Source organism: Poecilia formosa, unplaced genomic scaffold (genome assembly GCF_000485575.1).
Source record: "Poecilia formosa unplaced genomic scaffold, Poecilia_formosa-5.1.2 Scaffold0, whole genome shotgun sequence".
Classification (NCBI taxonomy): Eukaryota; Metazoa; Chordata; class Actinopteri; order Cyprinodontiformes; family Poeciliidae; genus Poecilia; species Poecilia formosa.
The window spans coordinates 3,128,623-3,152,772 of NW_006799939.1; the positions used below are offsets into that span (position 1 = coordinate 3,128,623).

Sequence of the window (24,150 nt, forward strand, 5' to 3'; positions counted from 1 at the left end):
AAGTAACATTGTAAAACTGCAGCAGTAAAGCTGCAGGTTGGCAGAACCAGAGCAGAAATACTGACTTTTTATTCACTGAATGCACATATGCCAAACTCAAGGCCCGGGGGCCAAATCGGGCCCGCCATAAGTTTTTATGTGGCCCTCTAGTCTAGAAGGACACAGAAGTAAAACTTTCAAGATTACATTTGTGAGCTTAAATATTATTTTATTGATCAAATCAAAGCATTTTTATCTGTATTGCCAAATTACATCAATGTGAAAAGATGCTAGATAATATTTAATTTATAGAAGTTCTCATCAAATGCAGAGACAGCTATTCATTGATAGTGTAGCGTTTTGTTAAACTGTTGACATTCGTAATTTGGATATGGACCGAAAAGAAAATAAATTTGATGCCTCCGATCTAATGTGAGGTTTGTGGATTTCCAACGCTGCTTTGTTACGAGCAGAATAACAACGTTACAATATTCCGGGCAAAAATATACTTAGCTGGTATTTAGTATGAATATTTTGACATCAAGACATAACGATTTCCAGCCATAACTCTTCAACATTCCTTTGCAGGCGAACATAAAATCTTCTGGATTTGTGCATATTGAGAAAACTGTGTTATTGTGTAGCTCTGTGTTAGAAAATCATTAGTTCTGAGTTTAAACCCAGCTTTCCTCGCACATTTGTTTTCATGCTCGTTATTCTGGGCTATGATACGTCTGCATTTACACCTAACAGACATTTAAAAACACGTTGATTAACATTTTTAGAGCGAATAAATACTGATTTTAGCCTAAACATCTGAGGAGTATTTAGACATTCTTTAGAAGTAGTTCCAACCACAAAATTCTCATCTTAGAATATAAGATTAATGGCATCATCTTAGACACTCGTTTTATGTTTCTAATGTTGGGTAAATACCAGGATGGAGTAAATCTGTGCAACTCCGACTCAAAAGTTATCAGCTCGTCGTAAGGCTCTCGTACAGATACAGTTTGGATGCAGACCCCCGTCCTGACATGGATGACAACACATGCTCTTTCCTTCTCACTCTGCAGGCGGATAAAACAGAAGCGAAGCCTTCTGCAGGAGCCACCAGTGCGCTCAGGGACACAGCGAGCAGCACCCAGGGACCGGCACCTGGTCCCCCTGCCCGCGCTCCGAGGAGCAGCGAACTGAGGAGCCAGCAGGTCACCGTTTCACCGAGAGGCTCCAGGCAAACACATCACAGGCAAAAAAAAAAACCCAGAGAAGCACTCTGGCTTTCAATATTGATCACCTCTTGCACATTCACACACACACACACACACACACACACACACACACACACACACATCTCATGTCAGAGAAATCAATGAACAGACAAATTTATTCTGGCTGCAAACCAAGTAAGTCTAGCGGTATTTGTGTGTGTGTGTGTTTTTTTTTTTGTTTTAGTTTGGAGCTCGGGTGGATATTCAAGACTGGGAAGAAAAAAAAAAGGAAAAAAAAAAAAAGGGCGCAAGCTGGAGTTGAGGAGTCGGATCCAGAAAGTTTCTGTGAATATTTTTCGACAAACGATCGAGGAGGTGGTGGAAGGGACTATATAGGGAGCGAGGGAGGGAGGAGAGGAGGCGTTGACGAGGCGTTGTCGAAGAGAGAAGAGAGGAGGAGATTAGGGTTGGCGGTTCGCTGTCGAACCAGCGTCGATACAACGGCAGCATTTGCCTAATCCTTTGGTAATGGGAGCTTAGCGGCCTCCTCGGACACACAAACACTCCCACCGCCTCCTCCTCCCGCGGCTCCTTCTTCTTCTTCTTCTTCTTCCCTGCCCTCTTCCCGTCTCATTTACATGACATTAGAAACATTAGGGCGACTCCAACAAGGCCCCATTGTGTGCGTGTTGGTTTTGGGTCCCAGCGAGCCGGAGCCGGAGCTTTGGAAGAGAGGAGAGGAGTGGAGCGAGTCAGGACATCACAGAGGCTCGTCCGCTGTTTTGTCCCGCTCGAGATGGTGTGTGTGTCTCTAAAGGGCCCGTTGAAAGAGCGAGGGGAGAAAAGTGATAAATGGGCCTCAGTGTGTCCAGAGCGAGCGATCTGACTGCAGATGCGTCTCCACGGAGAGAGAGAGAGAGAGAGCGTCCCGGGCGTCTGTAGGATGCGCGGGCTCCGGGCCTGGAGAGAAGGGCTGTTTGTTTTCCCCTCCGATAATTAGTTCGACAGAGGAACATGAAAAGCGGCGTGGAAATGATGTGTCATGGAGAACTCGCGCCATTAGATTTGTTTTTTTTTGTTTCTTTTCCATAACCGCAGTTCAAACAACGAGGTGACAGAAGAGAGGAGAGAGAGAGAAAAAAAGAAGCATTGCACCTCATTGGAAACTGTTTATGTGACAAACACTTTTATTACCATGAAAATATGCGTCTTTTTTTTTTATCTAAGAAAGCTTTTTTTTTTTTTTTCCACCCATGACTATCTTTGGGATTAATGTGGATAAATCTGATAATGGGTTGTGCATAAGCACTGAAAAATTGCAGCCTTTGAAATGAAAAGTGAAGGGAAACAAAGATCAGAATGGTTTCGCACACATTCATTGCTGCACTGACTCAAAAACACGAATGTAAATAGAGTTTTTTTTTTTTTAAGACAAACTCTTATATTTTATTTTTTTGGAAAATGTGTTTATGCGTTTGTAAAACAAATCATGCATAAAAACAAGAAGTGTAAAAAAATAAAATAAATGTTGGAACTAAGCAGACAAAAAGAGACATTTATAGAAAACGTCCAAGACATTACGTTAAAGACGAAGGGGGCCTTTTTTAAAGTCTGCAGAGAAAATATATGTTTTACCAAAACATTTTTCAATGGATAAAAAAAACTAATTTCAATTAGCTTTTTACGCAATGTTTTGTCCCTTTTATCCAGTTTTATATAGCATTAAAGCAAACAAATATTATTCACATGGACATGACGTTGAAATCACAAAAACTATTGTAAACAGATAAAAATACTGCAAATGTTTGCGTTTGTAATTTAAGCTTAAAACAAAACCGTCTGCTACAGTAACACGTGCCAGAAGCCGTACACATGCAGCAAATACATATTGGTTTCTTTTGACGATAAGTAAAATAGTTTGGTGAGAGGATTTCTACGCATCAGTCGTGTTTACACTCACAGAAGCTGACATGTTGAAACACACTGACATTGCTTTCATTGTTAAGACAAAGTTTGGATAACTCTGCTGCTGCGTATCAAACTGCAGACACATTCACAATCACAAAACAAGAAGAAGAAGAAGAAGAAGAAGAAAAACCAGCAACAGTCCTCTGTGTTTCTCGGCTTTTTCTCCAACTTTCCTCCTTTCCTCTCGCTTTCATTTAGTCCCATAAAGCGCAGTTTTCAGTTGGCTTCAAAGCTCTGTGCCGAGCTCAGTTGGGGGCCTTCAAAGCCCCCTGTCTGTCGGCAGGTTTTAGGCGCAGAGAAAGCTTCTTGTTCTTTAAGGATTTGGCTCACAAATAACGCCCAGCCAGGGCCAAGGCAACTATAGCTTGCACCCTGACAGGATGGTAAAGGCGAACCGGTGCATTTCACTGATGTGTTTTGGGGGGCTGTTCCTGCATCTGTCCGAGTGAGTACCTGCTCTGTGTTCATTTTATTTGCCTTCTTTGCTTTGAGGTTGTTTTTTTTTTCTGTCTTTTTTCCCCCTTCTCTCTTCTCCTCCATACTGTCCTCATCGTTGAAATGCTGCCTGTGCTTTACAAGACATTTACCATGAGGCTGCTTGCACTAGACATCATCTCGAAGCTATTCATCTAGGAGTAGTTTCACTCTTTCAACCCCTAATTGTCTTATTGCATTATTATTTAATACATGCACTGTCTATTATATATATATATATATATATATATATATATATAGTGAACTAAAATTAAAAGTGCAGGGAACTGGCTGTTTCTTCGTTTTAAAGAACAAAACCGTCTTTGAGTTTCTTTTCAGATACACTTCATAAATATCAGTAGGAATTTTCCGCGCTGTGGATCGCACTGATCTTACATTGAGCAAATGTTGGACTTCAAAAGCCTGTTAGATATGTGCTGAGAACAAGTCACTATTATTCAACGCTGTGGTTTTATTGCTGCTCTGTAAAACTTGTGAATCTCTGTGATGGTGGTCCGGATTGTGATGCAGCGCATTAACGTTTAATCGTGCCTTCGGGTCGTGACTTTTTCCCCTGTCCCTGCTTTTTTTTTTTTTTTTTTTTTTTTTTTACTTTTCACGCCTCAGATCCGAGATTTCGAAATGATGAACTGACACGAAAACAAACACAACAGGTTTCTCTGCTGTAGACCATAACAAAAAAAAAGAAAAAAAAAAAAAAAAAAAAAAGGGAGGAGATCCAAACCTCCTCTGGCCAATGAATGCAGGATTCACGTAGGACATTTTTGACACTGTGTCTCTCGGAGGTGGACAGGTAAAATCCAGGTGCTGATACTTGTAATGTACATGTTGGTAAAATAAAAGTAACTTGCAGGCACCTTGCAAGTAACTTGCTTAGTTACTGCTTAGCAACAGTACGTTACTGTTGCTAAGCAGTATTTAACACAGCATAAGCTGCTCTAAATGAATACCGTAGTTCTTTTTACAAATGTAGTTATGAAGTACACTGTAACGTCACAGTAAAGTGACGTAAAGTACGGTAGCTTAACTGTATAATCACTAACAAAACTGTCAGCTTTCATTAATTGCAGTAACGGGAGACGCTCCTCTTTACGTTCTTTGGACTTTACGATTGTTTCTCTGTCATTTTGTGAAGGAGCTGCTGAATTTGACCACATTTCTAAAATAAATTAGCAAGTTTAACGAATTGTAAAGTGTCATTTCCAACATTTCACACTAGTGTTGACTTGCGTGTGCGCGTTCATGTTGGAGATTTCGTGGCGTCGTTGCTGTTGTCGGTGTCCAACGTGTTTGCTGCTGAGAGCATTGTGTTGCAGAGTCTGTGTGCCACAACAGTGGCATCAGCAGCAGAGCTGAACCTGAGCAGAAAATGAGATTATGAGTTTGTTTGATTGTTTTTTTTTGTTTGTTTTGTTTTGTTTTTACGTTGCATTTTGCTGAAGTGTGCAGATCCAACTCGCTCATTCGGGTTGGTTTGATCAGAGAGAGCACACAGTCAAAGGAACTGTTGCCCTACATGTTGCTCTTCTGTAGACTCTGGGTAATTTGCACACTCAGTCCCTGGTTGGGCTTTTTCTTTGAAAGAAGAAAAAAAAAGAAAACAAAATTGCATTTTAAGGTCTAAATTAAAAAGGTTTTCCATCTAAAGGTAAAAAAAAAAAGAGCTAAAGGAAAATCAGAAATTTACAAATGTAAATAAACTACTATTACCAATCGGACAATCTTTCCTTGATCGTCCGATCTGGTCGGTGGTCGGCAGTTAAAATACCGAAAAATCTGAATTTTGTTTTCCAAATTCATTTAAATGCGTAAAAACGGTGAACTCCCTCAATTTTCTGTCTACGAACAGATCAACCAATGGATGCACTTTTCTGAATTCAGTCAAAATCCGATGAAGGTTATCGGATATGCTTTAATGAATTAATACTCTTGGAATTATTTTTATTTTCCGCTGGCTTTAAAACTAATATCACTATCAAAGAAGATAGTTTGTGTGTGTTTACATATTAAAATTCTTAAAAAAAAAAAAAAAAATCAGCCAGGAAAAGGTAAATCAGTGCATCTCTGCTGAAGTCTGACTGGCAGAGCTGACTGCGTTTAGAGCAGGCAGAATGGATGAAACTTGTTTTAGAGTGATATACGTCAAACAGCGTCCTAATTGTAACGTGTAGAAAAGTTTGAGTGGCTCTCAGGAGACGCAACTACAATGTATCTATTTGTAATTGTGTGTGGGGTTCAGTTCTTTTAGTTATACAATTTATTTATTTTTTATCTGTAAATGTGGCATACCTGAGAATAAATCAACAGTGTTTATGGTCTGAGCAGTAATCGTTTCCCCCCACTCGGCCCCTGGTCGTCTTCAGAAGTTCTTGGAGTTGTGTTTTTATCACGATGCAGAGGATAACAGGAATCACAGGCCTCTTTTTTTTTCTCTCTCTCTCTCTCTCTTTCTCCCTCTTCTGAGCCTCTTTGTCAGTCACTTTGTTACGGGGCCGCCGCTAAATGCCTAAATTGTAATTGTAAATTGTAGGCCTGCCCACATGTTAGCTCGCCGGTCACAGCGCCGCTTCAGAGAGCAGCACGGAGAGAGGCTGACGGGACGAGATGGAAACAGGCAGCCATTATAATCAGTCATTCAGCCTTTTGGAGGAGGCAGCGAGCGTTCGCGGTTGGTTCTAAATTTAAAGGGAACCTCTGTGACCTGCTGGCCTTCAGTCGGCCTGAAACCACTCCGCTGCCCCGCCGTCCTGCCACCCTCCATCTCTCCATCTCTCCCTCCCCCCCCTGTTCTCCTGCATTCCCTCGTTCCCCCCGTCAACACGTCCCTGCCTCGATCGCTACCGGTCTTTTTTTTTTTTTTTTTCTTCTTCCATGCATCCACAACCAGAAAAACACAAATTTGTAGCTTACTTTGGAATTTATTTGTTAATGAACACAGTTAATATCATTTCTAGATCGAATTCATTTACTGTGGGTATTTCCACACAGCTGCTGCTGTTTGTTTTTGAGTTATTATCTCATCTGGTCTCTGTTTGGATTCATTTTGTTTCTTTTACCTTGCAATTTTTATTTTATTTTATTTTTTTATGCATTTTTCTGGCTTCAGTGAGATTCATTCATATAATCCCGTCCACTGAAACGATCAATATTAGTAAGAAATATTTACGGCTTAAATATTTGAGAAATTTTGACAAGCATGTTCTCATTTTAGTTCATGACACATTTATGAACTGATGCAACATATTTCACAGCAGTTTTATACACATAATAAACATATAACACCATCGCTTTAAATACATATTCACCTTTTTCGTCAATTTCAGATCTTATACAAACAATCATTTTTTTAATGTAGTTTTTTAAGCATTGTATTTCCTTTGAAATCAATGGATTTCTAATTGTGAATGAGAACTGCTAACAAACAAAAACAAAACTAGGAGTAAACGAGGCGAAGCGTGCGTTGTAATAGCCTTCAGTGACATTAATTAGTGCTTCTTTTACAACAATATGAATGTTTCTGGATAAATGCATTTCTTATAACATAATGCAGTGCTTTAGCCCATAAAGGTTTTGATTTTCTTTGGATTTCATGCCACATCCATTTTTCTTGTGGCTCCTTATCTTCGACAGCGCGGCTCATAAAATGTAACATTACATAAAGTTTTGCACAACGGAAGTAAATATTACAGGCGAGTCTATTTTTTTTGTATTTTCATTTTTAAGTCATTTTATTGCAGCACATTGATTCAAAAAGTGAAGCTCATTTCCATCAGGTACACTGAGAGTGAAACATTTCAACCATTTATTTCTGTTAATTATTCAGATTGAATAACACAAACATCAAAAATCGATTCTCTAACAGCCCTGTTGTTCATAGGGAGGGCTGATAGAAACATATTAGAGAAAAGTTGAGTGGAAGGAAAAACGTGTGCACAAGCAGCAGGGACCACCTGCAGGATTGAGAGCTGGAAAAGCTAATTGAAGAGTTTGGGGAGATTAACCAGGAGACAGAAACATCAGGCCATCCATGAACCACAGACCATGGCAGAAGTAAGAAAGAAGACTGGATAAAGTTCTCTTTTCAGATTAAAGTAAATTTTGAGATGTGGTTGAAGGTCCAGTGTGATGTTTCCACAGTTAGTGATAATCTGGGGATTCACAGCGTTGTAGTGTTTTTATCCAGGGTAAAGTCAGCCTTATACTTCCCTCACGCTTTATGGAGATGCAGAGTTGATTTTCCAGCAGGCCTTGGCACCGGCCCACACTGCTAACGGTACCAGGACCGGCTTTAACGGCCGTGATTTTACTGTGCTTAATTGGCCAGAAAACTGTCCCGACCTAAACTACGCAGAAGAAGAGACGCCAGAGCCAACGATGGCTGACATTTTTTTTTTTAAATAAAAGATTATTTTTATTTCAATGAACCGTATATAATCGTAGTGATGAATGAATTTTCATTTTTTTCCATCAACTTTAAGCCATAATCATCATAATTAAACAAAAAATGCTTGAAATATATCACCCCCCTGTTTGAGATACAGGTTTCACCATTTAAATTGAATTATTGAATTTAATAATTTTTTTAATGATGTATTAAGATGCACCTGTACATGAGAGCAGGTGTTGATGTGCCACTTGCTGCTATGGGTATATAGAGACAATAATGCTAAGCAAGTCTCCAGTGCATGTTGAGAAGGAGAGAGGTGTAAAAAAAAAAAGAAAATTGAGTCTCATGCTCAAAGACTCAGTTCTCCTGACCTGTGTGTGTGTTTGAGGCAGGGGGTGTCGCTGCAAACTGCGCAGAAACCTACTAAATTATAGGTGGGCTGCAGCGCTGCCTTGTTATTATTCCCAGGCACACCCCGTCTCCCTGCTTCACCTTTCCTCTCCCACCAATTTCTGTCTGTCAAAGCGCAGTCGGGGGAAATATCGCCCGTGTGTGTCGCCTCTTAAGCAAACTGTGGCTCTCTGCTGCGTTAATCGTATTTCTCCTGGCAAGTTGTTAACTCTGGCAGGAGCAAGCGGAGGCGGGTGGCGGGAGAGGAGGAGAAGAAGAAGAAGAAGGGGATGCGATTGGGGGTAGTGGGGAGGGGGCCGATGTGGAAAACGCATGACAACAGGCGAAAGAGAAGGAGTATAATTAGCAAAGTTGCGTGCCGAGGTTTTGAGTCATTTGCAGAAGGGAACCTGAATCCTTCACTCCCCCTTCTCATGATTCCACCTTTAAATAATTCAGCAGGAGGGACGGTCCTTCTCTCGCCGAGGAGGTGTCAGCGTCTCTGCACCTATACCCGGATGACAAACACGCATGAGCGCACGCCCACACCTGTGCACACGGCTGTCAAGTCAGCTTAGTGCGTAGCTAAAGTCTGCCTGCGCCGTGGAAATAATTAGACGGGCTCCTAACGTCGACGTACGGCGTCATGTGGTAGTGCCGTGGATTCATGCACAAAGACAACATGGCTGGAGCGTCAAAAAATAATTTGACGTCGCATTAAAATCCAGCATGACAAGCGCGCGCGATCATCTGAAGGTGCTCAACGTTTCATTGTGAGACGTGCATTTTGCTTCGTGATTAAGATTGGTGATGTTAAATTTAAAATATATATGTGTTTTACCATCAAAAACACATTGTAAATTCACAAATAAAATTAAAGTCTGCAGGTTTAAATAGCAGGGATGCTGGGAGGCCAAACGAAGGGCGAGGCACACAAAAAGAAAAAAGAAAAGAAAAAGAAAAGAACATTTCAGGAAATACATGTAGGTTTCTAATCAGGGATGAAAATAAAAACTTGATTTTATGGACTTTTTTTTTTTTTTTTGAAAAATAAACACCACTAGTAGGATGTAGTTTATATTTTCAAACAGCAAATTTGATATGTTACAAGATGCTATTTGAGCCGTCGCCATATTTGGCTCTAATGTTTTTGAAAAGCTCTGTTAAGTTTTTCCTCAAGTTTTGAGTGAGAACCTGTAACCCAGACATCGTCTGAGGACTGAACGTGTGAGAGACACATTCAGAAAAGGCCACAGGAAAGAGGGAGAACACACAGCAGAAACAAGAATGAGAGGAGAGGACACGAAATAATAACTGTGGTAATAATGATGGTAAGGAAAATGACATTTTTATATTCTGAAACTTTGGATTATCTCACTGTTTTATGCAGAAAACAGTGAGCATAAAAAACAAGCCAATTAACTGTAATTAATAGAGAAATCAGCTGGAGTTAGTTGTTTAAAAACTTTGGTTTCTTATGTAATTGTCATTTTTCTTCCTTGACCATCAGAGAGTACCAGAGAGAAAAACAAAATCACCTAAATGTCCCATTATAACAATGCTGGATGCTGCCAACGACAACAGTGTCTACCAACCTTACTGGATAGTTAATAAACTAAAATATTTAATCAAAGTACACACTGTTTTATTAAGTAGACCTGCCTGCTGCAGATCAGAGCCAATGAATGGAACAAAGACTGATTCTGATCTCATTCCAGCGGATTGATGCGCCATTATTAAGCGTTGTTGCATCAAACTCTGCTATCAACAGCGCTAACTGCGCGGTCCGGCCTCACAAGGTGACGTCCAATTAATTTAATCACATTTAAGCCAAAGTTCTTGGAGGATTCAGTTCTTCACCGCTCCTCCCGGCTGCTCTCGGCCCCGTTCCTGTCTTCTCCTCACTTCCAGCAGCAGCTTTTTTTTTTTGTCTTGGTAAATATAGCCACCATCGACACTTTTTTTTTTTTTTTTGTCTGCCTGTCAACATGGAATCTGCTGCTACTTCAATAATCTCAGTGGTAATTTTGTACTAGACAAATATCTAATAATAGCCAGGCTGTTAAGATAGGTGGTTCTTCCTGGAGCTCAGACACAATGAAGTGTTTCGTTCTGTCACGCTGTCGAAAAATAAAAAAAGCCTTGAATGCTGAGATAATAAAGTAGATCCCAAAAATATAATCGCAAATGAGTCCAATAAACAGCGTCGACGTCCCGTCCCACTCCGGCGTGCCTGATATAAATTCTCCCTGTATCCGTGCTGTGCTGCGGAGTAACCTTGGAGGAAAGTGAGGAATAAAAAAATAAAATAAATGCAAAATTGTCCTCTTATCAGAAATCCTAGCAAAAGCATTTGTATCTCTTGACCTGTTTTTACATTTTGTGACGCAAACTTTGGTATATTTTACTGGGTTTTATATCACAGAGAGACCAAAACTGTGTGACATAAATTTGCATTAGAAGGAAAACAATCACCAGAGTTCGAGACGCCACAAAAGGAAATCTCAAAACCGAGAGTACTGCACATGTACTCAGTCCCCCTTTTAATCTGACACCCCTAAATAGAATCCAGTGTAATAAAATGTCTAAACAGAATTTAGTGAGATTTAAAGTCAGTCGTAAATGCAGCTGTTCAGTTGAGGCCTCAGAGACACGTTAGAGAACATTAAAAAAAAAGTTTTTGTGAAAAAAAAATTGAAAACCGCATGTTTTCTTAGCGCTTCAAAGTTGAGGCTAATGTTGTGTTGCTCTAAATATAAATTACACCAATGTTTGTGGCTGTAACGTGATTTTTTAAAAAATCAGCTGAAGGGGTATTAATACTTTTTAATTGGTTTATAAGGTTAAAATAATTTCCTGCCAGTAGGTTTTTCAGATCACCTGTGCTAAAACGTCACGCTAACATAAATGCACAGTTTCACCCCGTATGCAAATGCGTATTAATTATATATTTTCTGAACACATCTCACAATAGTTCATTATTGTGTTGCGTTACGACAACACCAAACTAATTACGAAGCCCAGTCGGCATCGGGCCAGACGGCGACGCGGTGGAATAGATTATTATATTATTAATACTGAGGGGACGTTTCCCGTGTCATCTGAGAGGAGAGAATATAACCCGCATGGCTTTGTAGCCACGGCCCAGGCGAGGCTGTCTTTATGCATAATTCATATTTCATATCGTCATGGCGATCATGTGTTTGCTCTCCCTGCAGGTGGGGCTGCTTGGTTTTTAGTGGGGAACGCGAGCAACGCAGGCGTTGCTCGAGTTGGTTTACAGAGTCGCAACGTGGGAAACTCATTTTCTACTGAAGAGATGATTCCCACGAGGTAACGTGATGTGTTTGGGAATGAGGAAGCGGCTCAGGTTGGGATTAGGTCATAGTGGTGTGGAAATGTTGAGGAAAACCCAGCAGCGTTCCAAGCTATTTCTGGAGAAAGGCTCTGCTACAGAGGTACAACGGAGTGGGCGTGTAGAGAAACAACATTTGGCCACGAGTGAGAAAAACAGAAAATATCTAAACACCGACCTGCCTTTTGATTCAATTTGCCTTTGTGTTAAAAAGGGAATACTGTCACATCTCTGTATTATTATTTGCACATAGACAGCAGCTGGATTGGGATGAAGATGTTTCTGAATAGTTTACAGGTAAACACATGCAGGGTTAGAGCCACAGAGAACTGGACCAGCCTTCTCGCATTTCCAGTAGTTTGAAACTTTTCAGCCACTGTAGATGTGGACAAATTACGTCACTATAAGACAATTTTCTTACTTATAAAAATGAATGCGTGTCTGTTTTGCTTGATACTCATGTTTCTATGTTTTACCCATTTTGAAGAGTTGCTTTGAGAATGGCTCTGTGTTACATCATATTTATCCCCAAGTGAAACAGGATTTCATGGATTACTAAGTCAAAGTTCCTATAGGTGATCTGATTAATCTAGAAACCTAACTTGCATAAATACACAAAAAAAACAAAAATCACTCCTGTTAATTCATCGCATGGGGTTACGATACTTTTTGGTTAAGATAATATTTGTGTTCCTCTGCTGTTGCAAAAAAGAAAAAGCTTTTTAACACGTTTTAGACTTTTTTTTTCATAGAGAGTGCTGATCATTTTGGTGTTTTTATCCAGATAAAATGCAGCTTTGGGTATTTAGCTGATCCAGTTTAATTTTAAAAAAGTAAAAAAAAAGAAGAAAAAAAGAGTAAATAAATAAAAATGAAGTGTGCATTGTTTTTATCAAAATTTTACAAGAACATTTTTCTCGCTCTGTTGCCTTTTGTTTCCTGTGCTTCGTTCTTTCCATCCCAGATGAGCTGGAATCGATCCGGCCGCTGCTCTTGAGAAGTTTTCCCCTAACATCCAAACCCTCACTAGCGCACACACGCGCACGCTTAGTGGGATAAGTATATGTATCATGTAATCTAGATATTGCTCACGTTTTGTTGGCCACAACAGACTAGAATTAATTCTCTCCGCCCACTTTGGACGGACACACACACACACACACACACACAATCAGAGATCCACAAAATAAGCACATATAAACACACATTCCCTCTGTATGTATTTGTGCAGTGTTTATTCACTGAGAAGTGTGAAGTTACTCATGCTTAGTATTCCCAAGATGTCTCACAGAAAGATATTGCAAAGTGTTTGTGTGTGTGTGTATGCGTGCGAGTGTGTGTGCGCATGACCATGTGTGAAGGCTGGAATACAGAATGGTATTGATTAAACACAGCAGGGGGTGAGAGTGTGAGCGCTGCAGATAGCTCACTCACCTGCCACTCTGCAGACACACACACGCGCACACACAGCCATACACAAACATCAAACTAGCCGCTGGCTTCATTAGAAAGAGCCTGGCTGGCTTTCGATATGATGAATAAAATAAATCAAGGAATTTTAATTCAGCTTTGAGGGGTGCAATATCAGGTTTGCATTGAAAATATGTTCTGCTGTCTTTTGTTTTTGTTCTCTCTTCAGCGTTTCAGTGTTTGACAGGTACATTCTTCCAAAAAAGAAAAAAAAAAGTACATTTAACCTCATCAATTCCCCCCCAAAATGTTACTTTTTACAGCTTAAATTGGCAGATTTGAGAATGCAAAGGTTTTTTTTTTTTAATGAGTGACACTTCTGTTAAAGATATGACTAAAAGACTGAATAAAAGCCTCCAGTCTTGTAACTCAGAGATTAGCTTACCCAACATTTGTTTTGGGAGTCATCCCTGCAGAGTCCAGAGCTGAGTGGAGTTTTCCTGTTTGTGGTCGACATGAGAGACAGTGAGCTGAAAACGGCTGAACGATGAAGAGCACGTCTTCTCAACAGGTACATCTTTGATGTAGTAAAAACCAGATTTGTGTGTTGGTTCTTAAACATATTACAGTCATTCTGCTACGGTTTCAATAGCCTGGTGTTCGCTCAATAAGAACAAACAGGAAGGCAGATAAATAAAAGTATGCAGACGTTTTCAGCTCTTCCATACATGAGTCGTAGAAATAGACAGTCACGTGACGAGCGTCTTCGTTTGTGAGCCCAACTTTCCCAGCCCAACTTTCCCGCTTTTACGGCTGACACGAGTTGAGCCGTGTTGAAATTGGACCTAATGAACGTCCTTTGTACGTTTTCATGACTTAAGAACATGCAATGACCACGTCCTGTTTGAAATGAAAGCGAAAGCCTTTTGTGGAAGCAAAATCACAGATTGTTTTATCTTTACAAATTTATTTAAAAAAAAAAAAATTAAAAAGTGAGGCGTGCATTTAGGTTTGACCCCCTCCCCCCACTGCCTTTTGAGCTCAATAACTTGGTAAAGAGTACAACAATCGGCGAATACATCTGCTCTGCGAAGGAACACCAATTATACGCCAGGAATGAAGCTGTGGAGAAGTTTTTCATGCAGGGTTAATTCATAAAATTTCTCACAGAGAAAACACAATTTAAAAAATACCCACAAAAATGTTGAAGTTTGTGGTCGTAATGCGATGGGCGTATGAATTCTTCTGCTAAGTGCTATACGGTAAACTCACCAAACATCCTGCTTGCATGGCATCGTCTGTGTTCGTCGCAAACTAGAAGCTGCTGTTTTGCATAGAGTGAAAGTAAAGCAAATTAAAAAAAAAACAAAGCTGTCCCCATATGGTTAATAACACACAGGAAAAAAACCCACAATATTTCAATTATCTATGTGAATTGGTAAATGCCTTGCAGGTGCAGACATTATGAACGTTGGGCTGTAAACTGTGTGGCCATCCTGCTCTCATCTATAACGTGATATGAAGCTTTTGTTGTTGACAGAGGGACACATGAAGGGCACTGAGCCGGAGAGGGGAAGGGAAGGGTCCTCTAAGATAAACCATGTCACGATGTGATCCACCAACAGGAAGACAATCATGGCCGCCCCTTGCCTTTTTGGCCTTCGTTAGCCCAACGTTAATAATTAGATGCTTCTCACTAACTAAATATAATCTGACAGTTTACACACAGAGCTGAGAAAGTCTATTAATTGATGATTCAGTGTCTTTTCTTACTTTCATTGTGAAATATTCTCTATTAAGTAGATTTAATGTAATTTTCCTATTGTACTATCTTTGCTGTTGAAGGCTAAAGTTTAACTTCCTGCAAAGTATCTCGTACCTTACTTTCCGTCTGCAGCAAAAAGTCCCCCCTCCCCCCATAAATCTATTTATTCGTCATTCGTGTCTCTTGACACTAATTATGACATTACAGTCTGCAGGTAAATCAGGACCGATGCCTTGTTCAGAAGCGGCAGCCTTCAGTAGATCGCTGCACTCTGATTATTATTATCCCGACTTTCTCCAACCTTCAATAACGATGTTGCTCATTTTGACACTGATGCACTCCTGTTTACGGAGCCTCTCCTTGAGCGCCGCACGGCAAATTGCCGGAGCCTATTTGCAGGAGTTTTCGCTCTCCATAAATGTCGCAGCTCCAATTCAGGACATTGATAAGAAAAGGTGTGGTGGAGGGGTGGTGGGGGGGAATAGAGAGGCTGTATGTTGCGAGATGCATTTGTATTCTTCACCATTATTATCCCTCACCGTCTCTCTGTCCGTCCAGATCCGTCCTTTCTTTTCTTTTCTTCCTTCCTACTCTCCTCTCCTTCTTTCTCTTGCTCCCTCTTTCCACACCGCTAGGTTTTAATCACTGCTGTAATTGGCAACTCCCTGCTGTGCCTGCGCACACACACGCATTCACACACATTTACACACACACACTCCTGTTCTTTCTAGCTGCTGCAAATCCCTCTGGCAATGTATGCGTGAGCGTGTGTGTGCGCGTGCGTGTGTGTGTGTGTGTGTGTGTGTGGGGAGGGAGTGGAGGAGATATGGAGAGATAAGGATAATGAAAGAAGGAGAGTTTCAGAACTGCAGGCCAACTCAACAATCTGTCTGCAGCGAAGCTCTATGTGCAAGTGGAGCGGTGCGGCCAAACTGTAATTATGGACGAGAAAAAAAAATAAAAAGGCACATTTTAGGACTTATTAATGAGCACCACATTGTGATGGAGTTACTGAGAAAGCTGATGTAGCTTGGTCCATTAAATAAACAGCCAACATTGAGCTGGGGCACCTATTAAAAAGCATAGTTGTGTTAATGGGTCACAATGAAGCAGCAGTTTTGTGTTCAACCAGACCTTTTGGCCTGTTGGTTGAGCAGACTTGACGACGCAGGATCTGCCTGTCTGTTGTTTTTTTTTTTTTTTTTGGTTATTTTTATGTTTGGTCAGAGGATACAGTGAAGCAAGCAGCTCTGAGTATCGAAACTGCAAAAAAAAAAAAAAAAAAAAAGCAAGTAAAAAAGTATTTAAAATGTTTTTCTCCATGTAAATATTTCTTTCGGGGTCATTGACGTAAAATCGGCACAGACTCTAGTAATCCATAAATAAAAACGAAACATGGCAAATTGGGCAACCAATCAATGTTCCATTACTAAACTGGAATGGAACATTGACCAAGTATTGAAAACACTTACAGAAATGTGTTAAATATTTTGCAGAAAAGGCTGTTGTGATGATGAGAACTTCAAATTCTCGCATATGGAAAAATTGCGATTGTAACCTTTTCTTCGGCACAAAGCTTAAAGAGTTTAAAGATACTTCCTATGAACTCGAATCTTCAGTTCTTTCTATTGTCTTTGAATTGGAAACAAGTGAGTTATCCAGACTGGACCACTCTAGCTTTTTTTTAAAACCATTTAGAAGTTTAATTAGATAGAATGAGCCACATTCTATCTAATTAAACTTCAGGTTCTCAGAGAGAAGGCTCCAGTACATTTCTCCATTCATCCTTCCTTCAGTTGCATGAAGTTTGCCAGTATCACATGATGTAAGACAGCCCACAGCATGATGTTCACACCTGCAACCTTCACTTTCTGTATGTCAGTTTTGGGCTGAAGTGGACAAGCATTCTTCCTCCAAATGTGGCTAATGCATATGAGTGTGTGCGGCTCTGGATGTATATATCAAGACATGTAAACCCAGATAAATTGGAACATTAATTAACCTATGTTTGTTTTTTAAATTTTTTTATTTGATTTAATAATGAGGGCCCACCTGAAAATGTAGTGAGTTCATGAGGTAGGAGTTCATACGTTTCTTACTTCTTCCTAGTCCTTTTCGAACGTGTTAAGATTATTGTAGTACAAAAAAATATGTCTTTTGCATTCCTTGTTCATGTGTGTGATTTTATACTTGTCATGTTCGAAATAAATAAAATAAACGATACTCAAAGATTTCAGCTGTACCATCATCGAACCAGACTGTTTTCTCCCAGTAATCTTCTTCAGCATATTTTAAACGAGCTTTCGCTTCAGCATCGTTTCTTCAATTAAATTTATGTTTTCATTTATATTGGTCAGAGTGTTTAGGAAGTTTTAATTCGCGTCCCTGATTTCAAGTTTTCCTTCTGTGACCCGACACAGAAGCCGTTTAAACTCAACCACTTCTAAGATTAAGACAAAAAAACAAACAAACATGACATTCAACTAAGTTAGGAATTGGTTAGAAGAAAACAGCTGCGCTTGCCTTTCTTTACAGTCAGCAATAATAAAGCACCAAGTCTCCATAACAACCAGTCGATTTTTTTACACACCTTTAATTGGTGCGCACATCATTATGAAGAACTTTATAATATATCTGGATATTGTGATAAAGGATGATCAAATCATACATTTTATAAAACATTGAAGTCGAGTTCAATTTATTATGCCAATTGGAAAAATGTTTTTTTTTTTGTTAATGTAAGGAAACCCAGCCGACTGTATTGAGTTCGCAGCAATCCCTCATACTGAGCAAGTATGTGGCGACAGTGGACAGCATAACCCGACTGAGTGCGAGCAGCCAAATAGGGGTTTGATGTATTCTCATACTGAGAATAAGGCAGCAAATGTCATGTAAAACTTGCACAGCTTCTCAATAAGTCACAGGTACAGAAATGTACTACTACTCTCTGTGTCAGCACCGTCAACACGGATGAACGTGTGGGAAAAAATGCCCAAACCACACTTAATTTCAAATCCTTTACTTTAGAGAACTGACCAGGAAGAACATGCCTGGTTGTAAAAGGCTTCTTCGACCAGCTCACCAAATCCCACACTGTGAGAACCAGATGACAATGGCCGTGCTAAACCCAAATGCTAAAGAATCCCAGCTTTATGGTTATCATGCCACATTGAATGCAGAAAAGAAAGTTTCATGCCTGTGTGTGTGTGTGTGTATCTTTTATGTGGGTCACCCCACCATGTCTAATGGCCCCTTGCTGCGTGCAGCGTCCTGCGTTGAGCTGCTCCCTGCTGTCACACACACACACACACACACACACACAAACAAATGTGCGGGCACAGTGGGGGAGATTTTTGGGGTCTCCCTTTGCCCTAATACCCTCCACAATACACCACTGCTGCATCTGTTGCGTCTGTCCTCAAAGTTTAAAGTTGCTCGGTGAAGAACTAGCATCCCTCTCCTCTCCTCATTAGCTAGCTTCTCTCCTCTTTTCTGATGACATCTGCTCACCCTTTCCCTCTTTTCTGCCACTTTTTATTCTTTCAACTCAAAAGATGGGTTATTATTTTTGCCATTTTTTTCTGCAGTTTTTTTTGTTGTTGTTGTTTCACCCTAGGATGACTGGGACTGAATTTTACAAGGAGCAGACTTCAGCCTTTTTAGGCCTCCGTGACGCATGCGGCTAGCGGCTAGCAGCTACCTCAACCAGGTGAGCCTCTGCTTTAAGGAGATTTAAAACCCCACGTTGGCATTTTTAAGGTTTCTCTCAATAGAAATTCAAGGTTAGTATTGACATAGCTAGCAAAAACAACACTGCTTGATTCCCCCCTCTGAGTTATTAATGCCATGCTAAAGTCAGCCTTGGCATCTTCTGTCTCAAAATGTGAATTTCAAAGTATTTTTGCAATTAGTAGGTTGGAAGAGTGTGTTGTCTTTTTTGTCATACTTTTCCTTTTGCCGCTTGTCTATCCTGGCATAAACCAGAAAAATAATAATAATAAAAAAAAGCCCCTTATTAAAATTCTAGCACTGCAGTTTTATTTACCTCCTTCACTGTGGAAAAATCTTGGAGGCGAGGAAAGACGAAGAGAGGAGAGGACAGGAGCGGAGGGGGATGGGTGAGGTACAGTTCGAGAAAGGAAGAAGCAAAGACGAGCAAAGAGTGAGATGCTGATAATTCAGTTTACCACAGCCAGACCCAGCCCATCCCCATTGCGTGTCTATGTGCTGGAGCACCAGGAAACAAGGCAAGGCATAATTGCAGATACAATAGGCTAACTGAGAAGCAGCTAACTTTCAAAATACTATCAGCGGCATGAAGGCTCACTTTGACCCTCAGAGCGTAAAACGAACCGATACATACCCAAGCTAATTCTCAGCTGCAGAGAAGCCAGTTACGTCACTACCTTTTCACACTGCGGTACTGTCTCTTTGTCTGCTTGTCGGATAACCAGCTGTAAGACGGAGGGCGCAAGATGTCTTAGACAAAAATACAGCTTTGTGGATTTTTTATTTTTGGTTCATTTCGATGCACCTTTGTTCAAATATTGATTGGTGTCACGATGATTAGTTGTTTGGTGTTTCAGTTTTTTCTCTTTTTTTTATCTGAAGTGTGTTTCACCGAATATTTACACAGATAAATTTAATTGTTTGTCCTTGTGTGTGTGTGTGTGTGTGTGTACAGAACATCCTGTGGATTATAAGATCCACTGAATTTTACAATAGGCATGAAGAGGGAAATTAAAGCCATCTTTGTGTTTCCACGTGAACTGGGCAGCCATAAACGCAGTGTAACGGTGTAAAATTTGAATCGTGATATATGGCGACCTTTTGTTCAGCTGTGCTCGACGTCTCATAAACACACAGACAACACAAAGAGAAGAAGAGTAATAATTTGTTTCAGTTCTTCTCCGGTCATATCCCGTTTTTGTTGCAGCTTCTCTCAGTAAAAAAAGAGAGTATTTGACTAAAGTAGAGGATCTTTTTCAGCAAACTGTTTGCCTGTGTGCATCAGCAGCATTCTGTTATTTTCAGTGCCACGCCTTCGACCGTTTGGGACAGACTAACCTTATTCTCACTCCACCACCCCCATTTTCAGCCCAGCTGATCGAGATTCACAAAAGACAGACCCCAAAAAACGCTCAAGCGAATCCACAACACCGACGACATGAGAAATTAAAGTCTTCGCCGAAGTCTACGGCGAATACAAAAAACGATGAAGACGAAGCCAGGAGAACTGTGAAATAACGATTCTAATTTGTTGCAAGTGATAAACAAAGAAACGTTTTGGGGTTTGATTCCACTGTGGCTTCTGCTCTTCACTCACACAGTCGTACCATGGACTGGGCTGATAGGATTATTGAGTGGTCCTGTAGTCACATTCTTTGTGTTTCTTTCCTCTCTTTCAGTCCGCCAAGCCTAAAATATTCACAAAGTTAATTCCTGTCCAACAGAGCACTAAAAGAAATATCTATCTATCTATCTATCTATCTATCTATCTATCTATCTATCTATCTATCTATCTATCTATCTGTGCCTATATTATTTTTCAGGTTTTGGATGTGAGGGTGTTGTCTGCTGGTGTATAAATTAAAAATAATGCAGCAGAGCTGGAGACAGACAGGCTTTACAGAATACTGATGCCATATTACGTGTTCGCGTGTGGAGAATATTAGTCCTGTAGCGATAGGTTATTGGTCAAACCTCGGGTTGTGACAGCAGAGCTGTTTTTCGAAAACCTCCAGCTTTATCTTGCACATAAAAACGCCAGAGGGACACTGTTATTTTTCAGTAATGTATAGATGTATATTTAAAAAAAAAAAAAAATCAAACACTATTGCTCTGCGAAAGAATGAATCGAGCAGTCGTCGTCGTAGCAATTGTCCCGACGTTTTCGTATTTGATTTTCTGGCGGCGACTGCAGCCTTATTTATGTGCTTTTTATTCGTTGTCTGGGTATCGGAAAGAGTGTTAGTTTTTCTCTCTGTCTGAAGGACAATGTTCCCATTCGGAGGAGAGTGGGAGTGCAGTGTTTGACACATGTTAGTGCTGGCTGATTAGTCGACACATAAAGAACATGCAGTCCCTCCATCACTATTCAGCCATTTTGTCTGCGCCGTTTGTGCTTACTGGTCGAGTGGATGTTTCTGTGCGCGAGAAAGGCTTTTGTTAAGGTAATGCCTGGGAGAGAGAATGACCGAGGGAGAAGACACCGTGAAAAATCGCGCAGACCGCGGCCAAGTCCCACCGACCCTCAGATGAGATTTTGTTGTCTTTAGTCTGACCACATCATTAAAACGGAATTTTTGCGAGGTAGCAGAGTAATACCTAAAAAAAAAATAATAATAATAATAAAAGGTTATATTTTATATGGTGAAGTTCTGTGTAGGGAAGAGTGTCAGATCAGTAGTTTTGTGTCTTTTGTCTCTTAAGTGGATTAACACTGTGGTCAGTGAGACACACAGTGAAACTGGCAGCCATAGCCATTGTTTACAAGCTGGTGTCGCCTCTGCTGCTTCAAATCTTTGTTCGATGCTGATTTGTTTCCCCAGACTTTCTTACAATTGCTGGGTGGAGTTTGAGCTGATTCGATGTGTAATCTTTTGAGGTGGGGTGGGGGGACGTGCAAATGTTTGCATTGCATCGTTATATTTAATTCATTTTTGGGCCCTTTCTAAAATTAGAGCCCAGACCGAGAAGGTGATGTGGTCAAATCTGCAATATATGTATATTCAGCACACTCACACAAAGATATATATATATATATATATATATATATATAAAATATCAAATATGTTTATTATTATTTTACTGGACTCTAAATCTTTGATAAAGATGTAAATCTTATTTTTCACATTGCGTAACCTTGTGTAGTTTTGAAGGCAAATTCAATCAACCTTCCAACATCATACTAGTTTTCTAAAACATCAAGAGGAAATAATTAGATATGCAATAAAAAGGCAAGACATTTGATGCTTTTTATATTTTCATCTTATTTTTTTCTCACTAACACCACAGCATAGTGACTGTACAGTAAAGTCTGAAACACTCTTAATGAATATGTGCTTAAAATACAATTGAGTTTACTTAAATTGATGCAATTAGTATTACAAATACAATTTATGTTACTGCTTCTGTTAAGCATTCAATGTATATAATGTATGTAATTCATGCTATATCATTCATTCATAACATAAATTTTATTTCCTTTTTTTTTTTTTTTTTAATTCCTGAAAAGAGCAAAGGTACTTTGTAATTTTAGCTGTTCGAACAGTAGAGCTCCCCCTCTGGCTTTCAGATAGCTTAGCATCCAATTTGGCTCTAAGCAGTCTGGGACAATAAAGTGTGTGGTTATAACCGCATTGTTTTTACTTTTTAAAAAAGAGAAAAAAAATAACAAAATAAATAGGCCTATTTCAGCTGCGTCGCACATATTTACGATTGACTTACACCCTTAGAACAAGATGAATGAAATACTGTGACACATTCACATATTTACGTAATTAATTTTAAAAACATAAATCAAAACATATTTTTTAGCTTCACGGTGAACAGATTTTATTTAGATTTGAAAAACCATAAAGAGTATATTACTCTGCAGAACGCAGAGCTGCTGGTGTCTCTGTTTTAAAAATTTCTTTAAAGAATCAGTTTTCATTGAGTGGGTTACATTCGCAGTGACAGTGATGAAAAAAGTATATTTGCACCACGAGACGAAAATTCAACTTAAGCTCCTTTCATATTTATCAATCGCAGCCCACATTTCACATCTCTGCAGATAATAAATACCTGCATATTTCAGATTTGTTATCTTTGCCTCTGTACGCCTTATCTCTGCAGGTAATTTGTATATCTTTACGTAGACTCTTAACCTCGCCTACAAACGACTAAAACGATAAGATTTCAATACGTTTTTGAAGTGCTGTCTAATAGATGGTGCTGTGATTACACCTTCAAGGCCTTTAAGTGACATCCAAGTAATGTAGTTCTATGTCCTTCATATTTTCTTTTTTCATTTTCCGACGAGGCTTTTTAATGGATTTATTCGTCAAAGGTTGCTACGTGTGGTCGTGTTTTCAGTAGTTTAACGTGATGCTTTAGTAGATTTTATTTTTTATTTTTTTGCATTTCTTTAGAACGTAGTCTTCTATTTTGTTGGCTGAAAAATAATTAAAGTGGATGGGCCTAAACGTACACGAGTAACTTCGCATCAGCGATCAAAATTTAGACAAGGGAAAACATTTAATCAACATTCATGGGTATACATATATATTTTATGAGCGATGAAATAAATCAAAGCCTAAATAAATATTATTCCTACTTCATAACACGAGTGCATTACAGATCAAATAAGAAAGCTAGATATTTATCATGCTGCACTTCTTAAATATCCAAATTCTCACAGTAATCAGACATAACATTTCTTTTGTGTCGCATGACATGTTAAATTGGTTCGTGAGCCATGAAGGAGCTGTAATTTCAACGAAATGACTCAATGTTAAGTCAGATGACATTGAAAAGCAGTTTGTTATTCTTCTGGTTGACTCAGTCATCGTCTCCTTTACCATTCAGCCCCGTTCGCTTTGACTGCGGCCTGTGCTGAGGACCGCCATTCATGACCAGCAGTGTGTGCAAACAGAAAAGTGTTATTGTCAAGGTGGGTGTGTGTTTGCATTGACCCTTTTAAAAGGGAGGCTGCGCCTCCACAATACACTCTGATGTTGATTTTTCACTCTTTCTTCTTCTATCTGTATTTCACACACACTCCCTGTCGTAAGCACACACACACACACACACACACACACACACACACACTCACAAAAGCCAGGCGGACCTATGCAGGATCAGCCATGCTAGAAGTTGTCAGTTTGACATTGTTGTCTATAAGCTGCTTTGGAGCAAAAGAAGAAGAAGTTCTAAGGACATTTCCAAATGGTTTGTAGTAGTTGAGTTCTTTTTCTTCCCCCCACTGCAGCCACAGCTCCACGTCAGTGAATCGCTGAAAGGGGGGGAGGGCGGCGGCTCCTTCCAGTCCTTCGCCTCTCAAATGTGAATAGGACCAGCAATTGATTTGCTAATGACAAAGTCCTCTGCCTTAATAAAAATGGACGTGACAAGCCTGTCCGTGTTGGCGTTTGGCGTGTTTTAGGAGGCTTCCTGAATCGATTAGCGGAAGGTGAAGCGGAGGCTGCCG

The 24,150-nt window shown here is 39.9% G+C and overlaps 1 long non-coding RNA gene across 5 annotated transcripts in view; it reads left to right on the forward strand.

Annotated features, from left to right (window-relative positions):
- The first annotated feature begins 2,835 nt into the window (after window positions 1-2,835).
- Window positions 2,836-24,150, forward strand: part of LOC107836439 (uncharacterized) — a 29,000-nt gene continuing 7,685 nt past the window's right edge. Inside the window, exons 1-3 of one of the 5 annotated variants that reach the window (XR_001662358.1) lie at window positions 2,836-3,600; window positions 13,669-13,763; window positions 18,574-18,666. This is a non-coding gene — a long non-coding RNA (uncharacterized LOC107836439). Of the gene's footprint in view, window positions 3,601-12,611; window positions 13,764-16,230; window positions 18,667-24,150 lie in introns of those variants that run through there. The other 4 variants (XR_001662350.1, XR_001662354.1, XR_001662342.1 and 1 more) reach the window with 4 other exon arrangements.